This window comes from Saccopteryx leptura, chromosome 1 (assembly GCF_036850995.1).
Source record: "Saccopteryx leptura isolate mSacLep1 chromosome 1, mSacLep1_pri_phased_curated, whole genome shotgun sequence".
NCBI lineage: Eukaryota > Metazoa > Chordata > Mammalia > Chiroptera > Emballonuridae > Saccopteryx > Saccopteryx leptura.
The window spans coordinates 118,996,036-119,015,745 of NC_089503.1; positions in this window are offsets into that span (position 1 = coordinate 118,996,036).

Here is a 19,710-nt window from a genome sequence, read left to right on the forward strand (position 1 = left end):
CTCTGACTCTCCCTTTCTCTCTCTCTCTCTCTCTCTCTCTCTCTCTCTCTCTTCTCTAAAATAAATAAATAAAATAAAATAAAAAATTTAAAAAAGAAAGGAAATACTGTTATATATATATATTTTTTTAAAGACTTGAAATGTGAGAAAAAATGAGAAAACTTATTTCAGAGGTTTAAAAATTGAGATAATTCTTTAATGTAGCAGCAAATATTGGATTAAAAACAAACAAACATACAAACAAAAAAAGTCTCTTACCTGCAATAGCATAGAAGTACTTCAAGAGCAAAGGGGTCAGTGAAACCATTGGCTGATTGGCCAGTGTAATTGAAAAGAAATAAAAGTTTAGAAATATGAGAATTTGCAGGGTAAAAAAAGACTGCTTTTATACTGCAAACAGTGAAAGATTGGACTAAAAGGCCTTGATAATAAAGGCCCAATTAAAACAAATAGATAAATCATGTGTAAATATCACATTTAGGGTAAAACTTCCTACCTCTTCTTTTCAAATTTTTCATGGTGTGTTCCATTAAGCTGAGAAAAAGAAACATGAAAGTGAAAAAGAAAAGGTATTTTTTAAGAACTGTATCATGAGAAGAAATTCTTGGATAGTACAACTTCTGGAATCAAAGATGAGCAAGGCTAAGTCTCTGAGGGAGATATATTTACCTATATGTATGTATACATGTATATATAATATGTCTACATTTATATACATAAACCATGGACTCATTATTCCCCTGAAAGGATTTTTACATTTGTTTGATATTTACTAAAATCTTTGGTAGGCTGCAAGCATAGAATAAGTGAGTAGAAGGTAGAGACAAAATTATACTATCAAAATAGTTTTTCAATCTCAGCAAAGCCCTCCTAAAAGAACAAAGCAACTAAGGAACCATAATGACAAAGCAGAAAAATTCAAAATAATAACTTCAAAAGAATGTGACAGGTATTCTCTCAAACTTCAAAATCCAAGAAGCTGGGCCACATTCGGCAACAACACTGACATAATCGGAGCTATTGTGGGGGATGAAACAGAGGTCAGGGAAAACCATAGATTAGCCTGAAATCCAAGGACCTCAAAAATCTCCAACAAAAAGAGAAGTCTCCGTCCAAAATGGAAACTTGGTAAGATGACTTGAGGACAAGAGCTTAAGGAAGACTTGGGTAAAATTCACAGGATTGAAGAAAGTCCAGTGGTGCTGACATGGCCTAAGAAGAACTCGTTCATGTAAGTCAACAAGCCCCAACCCTGTTGTAAAGCAGATGTCAATGATGAGGACAGACCATTAGGAAGAGAACCCAAGTAGTAAAGGATGGAAAAACTAGTAGTAAAGGTAAGACAAGGTTATTAAAAACATGAGGAGAAGGACAGAAAGGAACATCTCCAAAAAAACAGAGAAACATACTTTTAAGACACTCTTTGTTGACAACAAAATAGAGAACCTTAGAATCATAAAACTAAAAAATTTCTTCTGGTCTATCCCCAACCACCTTGTAAATATGCAGAAAAGCCATCAGACATAAGTAAGGAGCAATTGGAGCTCACCAAAGATCACAAAAGAAAAAAGGAGATTAAATAGTTGAATGAGATCCCAATAGACATGAAGACACCAGAAAGACATGATCACACAACATAAAACAAAAAATATAATATTTCAAAACCAGTTAACAGAAGTCAAGAACATACTGGAGGAAAGAAGTTGAAGATTAGTTTCAAAATACATATGTGCATACCACACATATACAGTCAACTGAATGGAACAGACAGAGGGGAAGGGTTATAGGCGCAAGGTGAAGGTGGGCAAAGGGAGGGGGAAGGAGGACAAAAAGAGACATTGTGAGGCATGATAGGCACTCAGTGCTGTGGGCAGATGGTGGTCTGTTGAGTTGGGCACTTGAAACTTGTATGGTTTGGTGAAGCAATGTCATCCCAAACACTCAATCTAAAAATTAAATAATACACAATCAAAGAGTTGAAAATGGTATAAATGAGATTAGAGAAACTCAGGTATGAATTATTGGACAAAAAATTAAAACACAAAGAGAAAACTGACAGTGAAGAGCTAGAATCTAGTGGAAGATACTTAAACAAGAAAAAATGATTGTGGGAAAAATATCTAAACTGAAAGTAACACAAGCATGAGTAGACACTAAAAACAAAGCATGTAGAAGACAGCCACAGGGAATCCAACCATGGGAAATTTAATTCAAAGCAGAAGAAAGCTAAAATGATGGAAAATAACAAATGCTAATATCTATAAAAAAATAACCTTTCTTAATTAAAAAATGTAGAACCTATGTATTTAAAATGAATAGTTACTATATATTTAAGAAAATCATGCCATAATAGAAAAAAATTGAATATGTTCATATAAAATTACTAACCAAAAAACAAAAAAAAAATTGGGGACACAGACAGCAAAGCCAAAAGGAAAATGATTTATAAGGGAAATAAAGTCATGTGGGTAGGAAGGTATTCTGTCTGCAAACTCAGAAAAGGAAAAATGAAAAGTAAGTATATTAACCTGAAGCACCTCCTACATCCATGTGCTTAAATAGAATACTCTTTGAAATTACACTTGATAAAAAAAACATTTACAACTTATTGTATCTTTTTCTGTAAATTTAATGTTATAGTTTTAACCTGGTTCAAAGTATATACAATATAATAATTTTTTATAGATTAGGATTATTTTTATTTTATATCTGAGTCATTAAATATATCTCCCAGGAAGGTACGTTGAATGGAAGACATTCTGAAAAATACAAATCAGTCCTAGAATGATGAGTAGTCAATAAGACAAAATATTTCAAAATTTAAATAGCCACTAAATGGAATTTTAAAAGGTCAGAGAGAAATTAGTCTTTATTAAATTGGCTTTGATAAGTACTATTAAAGTAGAGAATATCACACAAACAGTAAAATGTGAGCTGTCATGGGGAAACATAGTTCTCAATAGTAACTTCTATAGTAAAATTTAGAAGAATATGTTTGTTTCTATTCAAAGAAAAAGAACATAGAGAAAGCTTTTATGGATACCCACAGGGAAAATGATACAAAAGGCTTCAATTTTAAGTAATCCCAACAGCAAATGAAATAATATACATGAAAATGATCTGTGGTCTTAAGAAGACACTACCCAAGGTAGCTATTTGAAATAGCATAAAGAAAGGTTCTCCTTTCAAAAGATACTTGTACAACTAAAATATACATTTTTCCAAAAGTACATAATGCCTACTCAGCAAGCAAAATATTTTGAAATACTCTCCAACTTGGACCAATATAAACCTTAGATTTTTTGCTAAATAGGAACTAGGTAAATTAACTAAGAATATATCAATTTGTCAAAGTGGTTCTAAATCAGAATTTTATATCTTATATTTTTAAAATATAAATTTAACTGCTTCTCTGTATCCCTAAATAATACAAAACAAAGCACAAGAACTATTATAATAAAGTGAAAATAAAACATGAAGATAACTATCAACCAGTCTCTACTATCACTCTGACCAAACAAAATACAGATGATATACATATACATACATATATGTCAACCTTGACTTAATTTTTATATAGAATAAAGAAAATTTTATAAGTACATACACCTTATCTACCAGAAGTGAAGCATAATATATGAAAAAGCATAAACTTTTCAAAATCATAAAAGTTCAACGTAAAGCTGAATAAAAGAACATTATAAAAATGATGTTTCAAGTACATATACATTTATTGCAGTACATTTTATGCAAATAAATAAAGTATTTTGAATTTTAAAACTAGAGCATAAACATTTACTACACTGCTTTATAAGTTTATCATAGAAATGCTCAGGACATTTTTTTTTTAATTCGAGTTCAGTCCAAAATCTTCTGGTAAATGGCCCTATCAAAGCTTGCCTTCAACTGCAAATACCAGTTTCATCCTATGATTTCTATGGCAATTAAAGGGTTTCTTTCATGGTTCTTCAATTCATGCTTATAAATTTTCTTGACACAAGAAAACTAGATAAAAGAAAAAAATTAAAAATAGCAATTTTCATTGACAAATGTGTAGCTTTAAGCCACATTGTCCTATTTGTTAAATGTTAAATATTTAAAGGAAAAATGTAAAGGAGAGCTCAGTTTCCGGAGAATCAAAGTGTAAGTGATAAGGAAACCAAGGATGATGAGGTTGGAACTGATTTTATAGAATTGGGGGGAAAATGAGAGATAAAAATATATGTTTATTATATTCACATTGCTAAAGGTAAAATTATTTAATGGCTCCATACTGAACAAACATGATCTTGGCCATGCCTTCATTTAGGGTCTCTTATAAAAATACATAATTCATAGACTCTACATTATACTGTGATATATCAATTCAATTTAAATGCCAGAAATTATTATGAAATACACATAACTGACCATGCTTGTCTGCATGCAAACATCGCTATCATTCTATCTTATAAAGTGTTGAATTGTCATAATTAATATAAGATCATTATTTCATTTCATAGCATTACTGGTTAATTATAAAATGTGTGGTTAAAAAACACAGAAGAGAGTATGTTTCAAACTAGTGAATATATAGTAAAGAAACTTGAGAGAGGCCAAATACCACAGTCCTTAGCAACACTATAAATTTTACTTACCTTTAGAAACCTTTGTTTCCATAAAACTAGTCTGACAGCTGATTGTGGCCAGAATCGCTAGCATACATATTTACTTTTTGTGTGTTTTGGTTAGAAATGTCTCACACTGACAATTAACATCATTAACAAAACCAGGGTTCTCAGAGTTCGGGATTTAGGGACAGAATCAGGAAATTGTGATTAGACGTGCTGCTGACCCTTAAGCAACTATAACAATATCCTTTGAAATTTTAGTGGTTCTAAGGGAAATTAGTCTCTGTAGAAATGAGGTCTCATTTCCCCAGCTATTGGGAGTGCCCTTATCTATTTCTCTTCTCATTGGCTGTCTCTGTCCAGTGTCTGCCCAATCAATGCTATATAAATCAGTCCCATGAAAGTATTAGTCTCGTGTCACAGGTGATGAATTTCCAGACTCTAGCTAGCTCCATCATAGGCAATTACTAAAGGTCATTTTAGGCTCAGAGTGCCTGTGAGGTCCACTGAGGTTTGGTTGTCACTACAGGGCAGTCAACCTCTCTCAGGATCTTCTCCTGTCCCCTTACTCTCCCAGCCAATTCTCTGTCCATCAACTAATATCTGTCTCAGGCACTGCTTCCCAGAGAACCTTCCCTGTAATGAACCCAGTTCATCTATAGCAGTAGATAATTACTTTGACTAACCCCCATCCCCATGTATTTTACCCTCACTACCTACTTTACTTCCTCTGATGCCCCTTGCTAGAAAAATAGAATAGTGATAATCCTAGTAGCTAATACAATGAACATCATGACTCTTCCATTTATTTAGAATACAAATTCCAAGGAACTGCAAATCACGTACAATCATGAGAAAGAATGCAGGTATTCAATTCAAACTGTATGAGTTGTAATTCTCATGGAAATTATATGTGGGGTTGCATGAGAGTGTTAAATATGGGGGGGGGTGTTAAATACCTATGATATGGTAAGTGCCAATTACTGTGACCAGTGTCTCAGTTTATGACTTTTCCCATGGATCTGAAAAGATCCATGACTAGCAAACTCCTCAGTCACAGACAAATTGGGACAGTTGGTCATCCTATTGCCAAAATATATTAGCCATTCTTACAAAGTATATGAAATCCACACCAGTGGCTGAAAATTCTGTTGCCTGTGGTAACTTCCACTAAAGATAGCTTGTACCATATTTTAAAGGCTTATGTAAGAGTTCACACAGATGTTATTTTAAAAATATGAGTCTTTTCACAGTTTATTGTTTGCATTTATTATTCTTGAACTGTAAATATAACTTTTAAAATTCTAGTTTTCAAATTGTGAACATTTTAAATGCCAATGACTTGGGATGATACCCTAGGCTCCCTGAATTTTGAGGCTCATCTCAACCACAGTCATCAGCCCATTAAGAAAAACTTTCCACTATAGCTTTCTGTCACTCTGGGCATATTTCTCCTCAGGAAGACACTGAGGACATGTGAAAACCCATATCCGGGAAGCAATCCATCTGTGCTTGAAGTTTTATATATTTATAATACTGAGCGCAAATGAAAAACCAGTTCCCTCAGAGAAAATAAATCAGTCTTCTTCCTTAAATTTCAGTATTTGAAATGTTTTTATTTTACATAAAAATTCATTTTATAATTACTCTTAGGAGCGTCTCTCACTTTATAGATTTATGCTTTCGGCAAACTTATCAGCTATATGTCTATGCCCAACAATTTATTCTGTCTTCCTGCAGCATTTGCAACCACTATTTCTTTCCCTTTTGAATTTTTAAGGTGATTCTAAAATATTTGTACCACCCTGTTGCATTATTTTTTATTGTGGTCATGGTTATAAGCTATAACATAACCTTTGTATTTTGTGTAGATAAAGTAAAATTAAGTTTTAAATGGTTCAAAATATCTCCATCCATAATGAGAGTTTTAATTCTCTAAATAAGAATGGGAGGTAGCAATTCCCAGGGCAGGTACCCAAAGTGTTATAGACTTAGGTTTCTATTTTTCCAGTTGTACAGAATACAGCTATACTCATATATCATAATTTATAATAAAATTAAAGTTAAGACTTTTAGTGATGAAATAAGTTATCTAAAATGTAGTTAAACCAGCTGCTCCAGATTAGCATCATCAATGATATGTCGACAGTATGTACTGTTAATATGTGGTAGGAATGTCACTTACCTCTGTTTTCTTTTTCCCAAAGCTCATGACACCTTTAAACATGAAAAATAAAAAATCTTTGGCATGCAGATGATGTTAAAAAGTCCAAACTAGTCTACGTAAAGAGACAGCATAGAGAAAACCATGTGGAGAGGAACTGAGGTCCCCAGTTGATAGTGCTCACAATACATGTGAGCAAATGAGCTTCCAAATGATTTCAGGTCCCTTTTTTAGTGTCTTTTAACTGAGGCTATGGGGCTCACAAAGCAAAGACAAGACATTGTCATTGTGCCCTTTTGAATTCCTGACATACAAAATTTATGAGCAAAATGATTGTTATTGCCAATTAAGTTTTGGGTAATTTATGCACTTATAGTATTAGGTGGAAAAAAATTTTAAATGTATTGAATGAAAGAAGCAAGACACAAAACAATACACATGATTCTAGGACAGGCAAAAATAAGCAATAATGAACAAAATCTGAATACTTGGCCCTGGCCGGTTGGCTCAGCGGTAGAGTGTCAGCCCGCCATGTGGAAGTCCTAGGTTTGATTCCTGGTCAGGGCACACAGGAGAAGCGCCCATCCACTTCTCCACCCTTCCCCCCTCTTTCCTTTCTATCTCTCTCTTCCCCTCCCACAGCCAAGGTTCCATTGGAGCAAAAAAGTTGGCCCAGGCCCTGAGGACAGCTCCATGGCCTTAGCCTCAGGTGCTAGAATGACTCCTGCCACAAGGGAGTGACGCCTCAGGTGGGCAGAGCATCGCCCCCTGGTGGGCATGCTAGCTGGATCCCAGCCAGGTGCATGCAGGAGTCTGACTGCCTACCTGCTTCTAACTTAGAAAAAATACAAAAAAAAAAAAAATCTAAATACTTGCTACAAGGAACATGGGGAACTTTTCTGAGTATTGGAAATACACTATGTCTTGTTTGTGATGGTAAATGTGTATTCAATTTTTAGAACTCATCAAACTCTACCCTTAAATCTATTAACTGATATTCATTAAACAATAAAAAAGCAGTAAGAAAGAGTTATGGATTTGAGAATTCTCATTTTTAACAATAGCACATTAGACTAAAAAATACATATTTATTTGTGCATATCACCAGATGAAACTTAAATATACTTGGTTTACATATATTTAATTTTTTATAAAACTTTAATACTATATAAACCAAGTTACTTAAATGACACAGCTATAAGAAGTTTATGTTTCTGCTCAAAGTGGACATATCAAAAGCCTATGGCAGCCTGACCTTTGGTGGCACAGTGGATAAAGCGTTGACCTGGAAATGCTGAGGTTGCTGGTTCGAAACTCTGGGCTTGCCTGGTCAAGGCATATGAGAGTTGATGCTTCCTGCTCCTCCCCCTTCTCTCTCTCTCTTCTCTCTCTCTCTCTCTCTCCTTTCTAAAATGAATAAATTAAATAAAATAAATCCTACGGCAAGGGTTCAAAATTGTATGATTTATTTGTACTATGGTCAGTACATGGATTTCTTTTAAGTTTGTTTTTCTTTTGACCTAAACAATTAACATATTTAATAATTTTATTTTCAACATTTAAAAAGTGAAGGAACTTCATATACAAATTGGATTTCCTGCTCCTATTAAATAAACAGATTTTGTTCATTTGGGGCATTTGAGTTTGCTTCCTTTGGCCTGGGCTGTCAGTGTGCACCAAAGAAAGGTGATGATTTATTACTTGGATACCAACACCCATTCTTCAACCAAGGATTGAACCCTAAGGCACTAAACACCAAGCTTTGAATCTGGTCTTACATTAGGAAGTGATTGTACTTCACCGTGCCAACATTTTTTTTTTAAAAAGTCCCTGGGGACTGTGAAGTTTTAAGTTGAAAGGAGTCAAGATTTCAAGTATCTAATTTTTTCTGAAGAAAGTTGTTAATCTCAGATTTTTCAAATTTTCATCTCAAATCTTTGCTGGAATAAGATGTTTTAAAATGTCATCAAAAGTCAATATGGCGGAGGAGGAGAGAAGATGGCAGCGGAGTAGGTGGATGCACAGACGCCCAGCTCTCAACACCAAACTGGAATACAAATCAATTTAGAAAAAATCAGCATGAAAAACCAACACTGAACTGCAAGAACAGCTCTCAAAAACCAAGGAGCAAAGAGGAAGCCACAATAATCCTGGTAAGGAGTGCCTGAATCTCCTCTGCTTACAGGAACGGAAGGAGGGGGGTGAGGCTGAGAGCCCAGAGAGGATTTCACAGAGGAAAAAGAGCAGAAACTACTGCTCACAGCCACTTACCTGGCGACCAGGGAGCAAGGTGGGTTGAAAAGACCAGCTTATCTCCCAAGTGGAAAAGACAGGGAGAGGGACAGACTGTGAGGGGCTAAGGTATGCAAGAAACGAAATAAAAAAAGCTGACTCATTCGTGCTGGAGGCGGCCATAGCTGGGGGAGGGACTGAACCTTTCACAAAACAGAGCTGAAGTGCTTCCGGATCAGAGATCTCCGGACATCTATCCAGCTCCAATCAGCACAACAAGACACAGCTGAAAACAAGAAGTGGGGAGAAGGGGCAGTAACTCGGGTCTCCATGGAGATCTGAGATACACCTCCCCCTACTGAAGCTGAGAAAAAACTCTGCCCCCAGTGAGATTAGTTGGTGGAAGAGACCTTCAGCGTCTCAGGTTACACCCACAGCATTCCTGGATACAGTTTCAAGGAAGCCCCCTGCTGAGATCAGTTAACAAGACTATCACCTGTTAAGAAAACAAACAAATCAAGACTTCAAAGCTACCCAAATCCGAAAGTGGATTACAAATAATAGCTGATACCAACCCACGAAGACCTAAAAATAACACAACTGAAAACTGGAGGCAGACAACACCAAGCCTAGCCTCAACCAACTCTACAAATAAATAAAAAAAAAAAAAAGATGAGAAGACAAAGGAGTGCAATCCAAATGAAACCACAAGAGACACCTTTGAGAGATGAACTGAGTGATATGGAAATAATCAAACTTCCAGATGCGGAGTTCAAAATAATGATTGTAAAGATGCTTAGGGATCTTAGAACAACAATGGAGGGACAGTTTGAAAACCTAAATAAAGAAATAGCAAGTATAAAAAAGAATCAGTTGGAGACGACAAATACAATATCAGAAATAAAGACCACAATGGAAGGAATTAAAAACAGGATAGATAGAGCAGAGGATCGAATCAGCGAGTTAGAAGACAACTGGAATGAAGGTATGAAAGCAGAGAAGAAAAGAGAAAAAAGACTCAAAAAGTCAGAGGAAACTCTTAGAGAGCTCTGTGACAACATGAAGAGAAATAACATCTGCATCATAGGGGTTCCTGAAGAAGAAGAAAAAGAACAAGGGATAGAGACTTTGTTCAATCATATCATAGCTGAAAACTTCCCTAAATTAATGCAAGAGAAACTCTCACAAATCCAAGAAGCACAGAGGACTCCATTAAAGAGAAACCCAAAGAAACCTACACCAAGACACATCATAATTAAAATACCAAAGCTAAGCGATAAAGAGAAAATATTAAAAGCTGCAAGAGAAAAAAAAGTTATCACCTACAAAAGAGCCCCCATAAGGATGACATCTGACTTCTCAACAGAAACACTTGAGGCCAGAAGGGAATGGCAAGAAATATTCAAAGTAATGCAGAACAAGAACCTACAACCAAGACTACTTTATCCAGCAAGGCTATCGTTTAAAATTGAAGGAGAAATAAAAAGCTTCCCAGACAAAAAACAACTCAAGGAATTCATTACAACCAAACCAATGCTGCAGGAAATATTAAGGGGCCTGGTGTAAACAGATAAAGTGGGAAAAGAATATAGAAAAAAAAAAAGAAAAGGAATACACCTTTAAAGAAGAAAATGGCAACAAACAACTACATATCAATAATAACCTTAAATGTAAATGGATTAAATGATCCAATCAAAAGACATAGGGTAGCTGTGTGGATAAGAAAACAGGACCCATACATATGTTGTCTACAAGAGACACACCTTAGAACAAAAGACACACACAGATTGAAGGTAAAAGGATGGAAAAAAACGTTTCATGCAAACGGAAATGAAAAAAAAGCTGGGGTAGCAATACTTATATCAGACAAATTGGACTTTAAAACAAAGGATATAGTAAGAGATAAAGAAGGCCACTACATAATGATAAAGGGAATAATCCAACAGGAAGATATAACTATTATAAATATCTATGCACCTAATATAGGAGCACCCAAATATATAAAACAGACTTTGATGGATTTAAAGGGCAAGATCAACAGCAATACTATAATAGTAGGGGATTTCAATACCCCACTAACATCACTAGATAGATCCTCAAGAAAGAAAATTAACAAAGAAACAGCAGACTTATTGGAAACACTAGATCAACTCGATTTAATAGATATCTTCAGAAACTTTCACCCTAAAGCAGCAGAATATACATTCCTTTCAAGTGCTCATGGTACATTCTCTAGGATAGACCACATGTTAGGGCACAAAAGGGCTCTCAACAAATTTAAGAAGACTGAAATCATATCAAGCACTTTCTCCAATCACAACGGCATAAAACTAGAAATGAATCACAGCAGAAAAGCTCAAAAATTCTCAAACACATGGAAACTAAATAGCAGGGTGTTAAATAATGAATGGATTAAGAATGAGATCAAAGAAGAAATAAAGAAATTCCTAGAAACGAATGACAATGAGCATACAACAACTCAAAATTTATGGGACACAGCGAAAGCAGTGCTGAGAGGGAAGTTCATAGCACTACAGGCACACTTTCAGAAGCTAGAAAAAGCTCAAATAAACAACTTAACCCTGCATCTAAAAGAATTAGAAAAAGAACAGCAAGTAAAGCCCAAATGTAGTAGAAGGAAGGAAATAATAAAGATTAGAGCAGAAATAAATGACATAGAGGCTAAAGAAACAATACAGAGGATCAATGAAACTAGGAGCTGGTTCTTTGAAAAGGTAAACAAGATTGATGAACCTTTAAGTAGACTCACCAAGAAAAAGAGAGAGAGGACTCAAATAAATAAAATTAGAAATGAGAGAGGAGAAATAACAACTGACACAACAGAAATACAAAATATTGTAAGAAAATACTATGAAGAACTGTATGCCAAAAAACTAGACAACCTAGATGAAATGGACAAATTCCTTGAAACATACAATCTTCCAAAAATCAATCTGGAAGAATCAGAAAACTTAAACAGACCGATTACACCAAAGGAGATCGAAACAGTTATCAAAAAACTCCCAACAAAGAAAAGTCCGGGGCCCGATGGCTTCACAACGGAATTCTACCAAATATTCAAAGAAGAACTAACTCCTATCCTTCTCAAACTATTTCAAAAAATTCAAGAGGAAGGAAGACTTCCAAACTCCTTTTATGAGGCGAGCATAATTCTGATTCCAAAACCAGGCAAAGACAACACAAAGAAAGAAAATTATAGGCCAATATCTCTGATGAATATAGATGCTAAAATCCTCAACAAAATATTAGCAAACCGGATCCAACAATATATGGAAAAAATCATACACCATGATCAAGTGGGATTTATTCTGGGGAGGCAAGGCTGGTACAATATTCGTAAATCAATCAATGTGATTCATCACATAAACAAAAAGAAGGAGAAAAACCATATGATAATTTCAATAGATGCAGAAAAAGCATTTGATAAAATCCAGCACCCATTCATGATCAAAACTCTCAGCAAAGTGGGAATACAGGAAACATACCTCAACATGATAAAAGCCATCTATGAGAAACACACAGCCAACATCATACTCAATGGGAAAAAATTAAAAGCAATACCCTTAAGATCAGGAACAAGGCAGGGGTGCCCCCTTTCACCACTCTTATTTAACATAGTCCTGGAAGTCCTAGCCACAGCAATCAGACAAGAAGAAGAAATAAAAGGCATTCAAGTTGGAAAAGAAGAAGTAAAACTATCATTATTTGCAGATGATATGATATTGTATATAGAAAACCCTAAAGTCTCAGTCAAAAAACTACTGGACCTGATAAATAAATTCAGCAAAGTGGCAGGATATAAAATCAATACTCAGAAATCAGAAGCATTTTTATACACCAACAATGAACAGTCAGAAAGAGAAATTAAGGAAACAATCCCCTTCACAATTACAACCAAAAAAAATAAAGTACCTAGGAGTAAACTTAACCAAGGAGACTAAAGACTTGTACTCGGAAAATTACAAAACATTGATAAAAGAAATCAAGGAAGATACAAACAAGTGGAAGCATATACCGTGCTCATGGTTAGGAAGAATAAACATCATTAAAATGTCTATATTACCCAAAGCAATTTATAAATTCAATGCAATACCAATTAAAATACCAATGACATACTTCAAAGATATAGAACACATATTCCAAAAATTTATATGGAACCAAAAAAGGACACGAATAGCCTCAGCAATCTTAAAAAAGAAGAATAAAGTGGGAGGTATCACACTTCCTGATATCAAGTTATACTACAAGGCCATTGTACTCAAAACAGCCTGGTACTGGCATAAGAACAGTCATATAGATCAATGGAACAGAACAGAGAACTCAGAAATAAACCCACAGTTCTATGGACAACTGATATTTGACAAAGGAGGTAAGGAAATACAATGGAGTAAAGACAGCCTCTTTAACAAATGGTGTTGGGAAAATTGGACAGCTACCTGCAAAAAAATGAAACTAGATCACCAGCTTACACCACTCACAAAAATAAACTCAAAATGGATAAAAGACTTGAATGTAGGCCGTGAAACCATAAGCATCTTAGAAGAAAACATAGGCAGTAAGCTCTCCGACATCTCTCGGAGCAATATATTTGCTGATTTATCTCCACGGGGAAGTGAAATAAAAGACAGGATAAACAAATGGGACTATATCAAACTAAAAAGCTTTTGCACAGCTAAAGACAACAAGAACAGAATAAAAAGACAAACTACACAATGGGAGAACATATTTGACAATACGTCTGATAAGGGGTTAATAACCAAAATTTATAAAGAACTTGTAAAACTCAACACCAGGAAGACAAACAACCCAATCCAAAAATGGGCAAAAGAGATGAATAGACACTTCTCCAAAGAGGACATACAGATGGCCAATAGGCATATGAAAAAATGCTCAACATCACTAATCATTAGAGAAATGCAAATTAAAACCACAATGAGATAGCACCTCACACCAGTCAGAATGGCGCTCATCAACAAAACAACACAGAATAACACAGTGCTGGCGAGGATGTGGAGAAAAGGGAACCCTCCTGCACTGCTGCTGGGAATGCAGACTGGTGCAGCCACTGTGGAAAACAGTATGGAGATTCCTCAAAAAACTGAAAATCGAACTGCCTTTTGACCCAGCTATCCCACTTTTAGGAATATACCCCAAGGACACCATAGAACGGCTCGAAAAGGAGAAATGCACCCGTATGTTTGTGGCAGCATTGTTCACAATAGCAAAGATCTGGAAACAGCCCAAGTGTCTGTCAGAGGACGAGTGGATTAAAAAACTTTGGTACATATATACTATGGAATACTACTCAGCCATAAGAAATGATGACATCGGATCATTTACAATAACATGGATGGACCTTGATAACATTATACGGAGTGAAATAAGTAAATCAGAAAAAAACTGAGATGAATCCATACATAGAAGGGACATAAAAATGAGACTCAGAGACATGAACAAGAATGTGATGGCAACAGGGGCGGGGGTTGGGGGAGGGGGGATGGGGTGAAGAAGGAGAGAGGGGTTAGGGGAGGGGAGGGGCACAAAGAAAACCAGATAGAAGGTGACAGAAGACAATTTAACTTTGCGGGAGGGGTATACAGCACAATCAAATGTCAAAATAATCTAGAGATATTTTCTCTCAACATATGTACCCTGATTTATCAATGTCACTGCATTAAATTTAATAATAATAAAAAAAAAGTCAATATGGCTGTGGCATTTTTCTTATTAAAGAAATTTTCTCTTTGATTTCTCTGTGATATAATAAACAATAAAATTCAGTATTCTAATAATAATTTTGTCCATTTGACTGTGCTTTTTTTCAAAACCAATCCTGATTTAAAACATCAAAAAAAAAGTGTCTGTTGACGATGATTTCTATAAAATAATAACAGTGATATTGCCTACTATCAAACTGAGATAGGTTTTATGTTTGGGGGCAAATTGGCCTGATTCCATATGCCAAGCCAGTGTACTTAAAGTATATCCACTAAGTGATTTTTTAATGAATACCTGGCTATTGCAGTCAACATTCATTCAAGAAACACTTGTTTGATGAACACTTGGGCTGTTTCCAGATCTTCGCTATTGTAAACAATGCTGCCATAAACATGAGGGTACATTTCTTCCTTTGAAACAGTGCTATGGTGTTCTTGGGGTATATTCCTAAAAGTGGGATAGCTGGGTCAAAAGGAAGTTCAAGTTTTACTTTTTTGAGGAATCTCCATACTGTTGTCCATAGTGGCTGCACCAGTCTGCATTCCCACCAGCAGTGCAGGAGGGTTCTCTTTTCTCCATATCCTCGTCAGCACTTATTCTGTGTTGTTTTGTTGATGAGCGCCATTCTGACTGGTGTGAGGTGATATCTCATTGTGGTTTTAATTTGCATTTCTCTAATGATTAGTGATGTTGAGCATTTTTTCATATGCCTATTGGCCATCTGTATGTCCTCTTTGGAGAAGTGTCTATTCATTTCTTTTGTCCATTTTTGATCAGATTGTTTGTCTTCCTGGTGTTGAGTTTTACAAGTTCTTCATAAATTTGGGTTATTAACCCGTTATCAGACATATTGTCAAATATGTTCTCCCATTGTGTAGTTTGTCTTTTTATTCTTATTGTTGTTATCTGTGCAAAAGCTTCTGAGTGGATTAAAAAGCTGTGGTACATTTATACAATGGAATACTATGGGACCATGAAAAAGGAAATCTTACCTTTTGCAACAACATGGATGGACCTGGAAACTATTATGTTAAGTGAAATAAACCAGGCAGAAAAAAAAAATATATCAGATGACTTCACTCATTTGAGGAATCCAATGAACAATGTGAACTGAGAAACGGAATTGAGACAGAGGAGTGATCAAAAGGACCAGAGGAAAAGAGGACAGATGGAAAGGGGATGATGGGATGGAATAAACCTGAAGGGAAGGGGGAGGGCGCTATGAAGAGGGGGGCAAGGGAGATGTTGAGGGGAATACGGGGCGGAGGGATGCATTTGGGACAACACTAGAATCTATGTAAACATAAATTAAAATCAGTTAAGAAAAAGAAACACTTGTTTGCATGTCTGCAAAATAATAGAGGTTTTCAGAAGCATAGGTAAAAGAAGAGTGAATAGGACAGGTTCCCTTCTCTCCTAGGCCTATAGTGAGTAGTTAAAACAATGAGTGAATAGTTTCATTTTAAGCTATTAAGTATTTCACATTCTAACCTCTCACCTTTCAAACTTTACTGTTGATACTTCACTACAGTTTCTTCAAAGACAAGTCAACGGCTACAATTCTTTGATAAACCTCAAAGCTGATTCTTCAACCTAAAGAATCAGTGATTTGGAAATGAAGTTTTATATGTATATAATATAATATATAATCTCATAACTTTTTCATATAGATTTAATTGAAATTTTATGTAACAAGATGGCAGGGAGAAAAATAAATAAAATTTTATTCTTCACCACAGCTAAAAACCAAATAAAGATGTTTCTTTCTGAGATTTCTGTTCAAGTTTTAAAATTCCAATCAAAATATTAATATAAAAGCAAATAAATGAAATGAATGACTAAGCTGGAGAAAAATAGAAGTTTCTGAAATTATAATAAGCATAATAAGTTAATTTTTAAAAATAAAACTTACATTCAGCAATGGCTCTACCCAAATTATAAAATGTTATAGTTTTTTTGTTGATGTTCATCACAATTTCTGATGCTACTAATAATAAAATTTTCAAAAATATGGATACAAGTTTAACAAATTCAGAGAGATAAGAATGTATATTTGGTGAAGAATTTACTTTTATATAAATTTTGAGTTTATATGAAACAGTAAAATAAATTCGGTCTTTATCAAAATAGACTTAAAGAGCAGTTACATATAAAATGTTTATGCCAAAAACCTTAAATCTATCTGAATATATAGAAGAAAATCTTATCTTCCTATTGAATTTAATACTATGATAATAGATCAGGAATACTTGGTGAAATTCAACTACCACTGCCAAGAAAAAATAGTCACTATCAAATATAAATAAGCCAAGCACTCTTTAGAATTCAGAAGTCTACACTTGTCTTGTTGTGTAATGACAAAGCTAAAAAAGTAACATGACGATCACATTATGTCTTGTAAGGGTTGTTGAACTAACCCAGACACCTAAGGCAGTTTTTGAATCATTATATAAACAGGGTTTCCAACAGGTTAAGATTTAAAATCTTGTCATTCAGTTAGTCATTTATTCACATAACAAAATTTATTTCTGAATTATTTTTGGAGAACTCACATTTGGAAAATAGCATTTTTCCCTGCTCGAAAAGGTCATGAAAAGCAGGAGCAGCCTGAGTATTCAGCTGTACCCAGGTGCTTTCACTGGAAAAAGAAAAAAAAAAGAGCTAAAAAAGGCAGTGTGAAGCTCTACATGCAGGTAGTAATTCTTCAAACTTTCAATTTTCTTTATGATATCACAAGTTTGCAGAAGAAAGCAAAGAAAAATCGTTTTACTCAATTTCCATTTAAATGAGACCTTTTGAGAATGAACTTCATTAAAAATTTTCTCAAGCAAAACTGGAATGTGGGGCTCTTGACTGTTTCTCTTCTTTAAAGTTATCAACTCATTTCAAACTGAACTTCATAGTTTCCTCAAATGCTGGTAAACTCATTTAACTATGTAGTATGTGAACTTGTCAACAAATTTGTAAAAAGCTATTTTAGATGACAGAATGATAAAACACTAAGAGAAAAACAATCTTTTAAAATGCGATCACTGTGTTAAGATGCATTTTATTCCCTGTAATGTTACCTTTTGATGTACATATAATTCCTAAGGTAGCCAATTAAAAGATTAAAAGACCTTGTGGCCACATTATGAATTATAATTATTTGAGCAATCTGGTACTCACGTAGGTAAATGTCTGTGTCTGAAGAAGTTTGAAGATAATGATGCTAGTACAGAGTGGAGTAAAAATATCTAGTTCTTGTTGAACTCACCACTGCAACATAATAACTTAAGCACTTTGTCTTTCCATGTCAACTCTTCAAGCCACGGGTTACTGTCTTAATTATTTTCATAAAAGCTCTGCAGAAAAGTATACTCATTCTTATTGAAGTTGAACTACAGAGAATAATTCTATTCTATAAAAAAATATCTTCCCATAAATGCTTAGCACATGTTCCTTTAGAAAAATTCAAAGCATTTTCAGCTGCTGCTAAAATCAACTTTAACAATTCCAATATGACCCTTTTCAAATCTGATTGCATTTTCTGTATTTTTCTCTGTTAGCAGACACAGGAATCCAATTCACAGTCAGTGGACACTCCTGCCTTTGAGATTTTTAAGCATCAATTTAGTGATAAACACTTTATCAGCAACAACGAGCATCTCATCCTTCTGGTATATTCTAGCAGTCTAAGAACACTTTTCTAGTTAAATATGCAACACTTTAAATAAAAATATTCAATATAGAAAGAAAACTTAATATTCTCAATTATAAACTCACCACCTATACTAATTCAGTAGGGGGTGTTAACAATAGTCCTTCTAGTAAAAACTACAATGATAGACACAAACTGTTCGATGAACAACAAACAAATTTACTGTGAAATGGAATGAAGCACCTGTAATTTAAATGTATTAGAAATGCATAGAAATATTTTAAGCATAACATGTTATAATAAAGAATTTAATGTCAAATTCTGGTATATTCATTTATTCAATGAATGTTTACTAAAATCTATTTCATAAAGATTAAACCAGTCTTGAAGTATATAAAAAGATTTTCAAATAATTAAAATCTGAAATACCAGACTCTAAAATTAGATTTAGCTTTTTACGAGACTAAGAGACATGGACAAGAGTGTGGTGGTTACCAGGGGTGGGGGGAGGGAGGTCACGGGAGGGAAGGAGGGAGAGGTTAGGGGGAGGGGGAGGGGCACAAAGAAAACTAGATAGAAGGTGACAGAGGACAATCTGACTTTGGGTGATGGGTATGCAACATAATTGAATGACAAGATAACCTAGACATGTTTTCTTTGAATATATGTACCCTGATTTATTAATGTCACCCCATTAACATTAATAAAAATTTAAAAAAAGATTTAGCTTTTTATTGGATTAACTTTGTAGTAAGCAATTCTTATTTCTGCTATGTTGTACACAAACCTAAACTGATGATTTTCATGATATGTTAATCTAAATAATAGTTAATGACTATTGATAAAAGCTACATGTTTATATCACATGCATCTGATATATGTGTTATATAATTTATACATACTCTATAGATATATAACATTTCCCAATATCTCATACAATATTTTGTAACCTTATTAGATAGACAAGCTGATCTAGAAGTTCTTAAGCTTAAATATAAATAAGAATTATATGGAACATGTTCTTTAAAGTCAGATTTTATATTTCTATCCACAATGTGTTACATTGAAAAAAAACTGATTTGAAGCCTAGAAGTCTGTAATTTGACAAATAGTCCATATATTTTTCATCAATAACTTGTTAACACCACCTGAGAAGCCACTGGATTAGGTGTCATTACTCTGATTTCATAGCCTTCAGTCAAGATTCACCTAATGAATGACATCTATGTCCTTCTGTTCCAAAGGCTGTAAGCCAGTATGTCACCCAAATGCACAGCTGTTCTTTATATGCTTTGTCAAAATGAACTTTATAAATAATTTAAGAA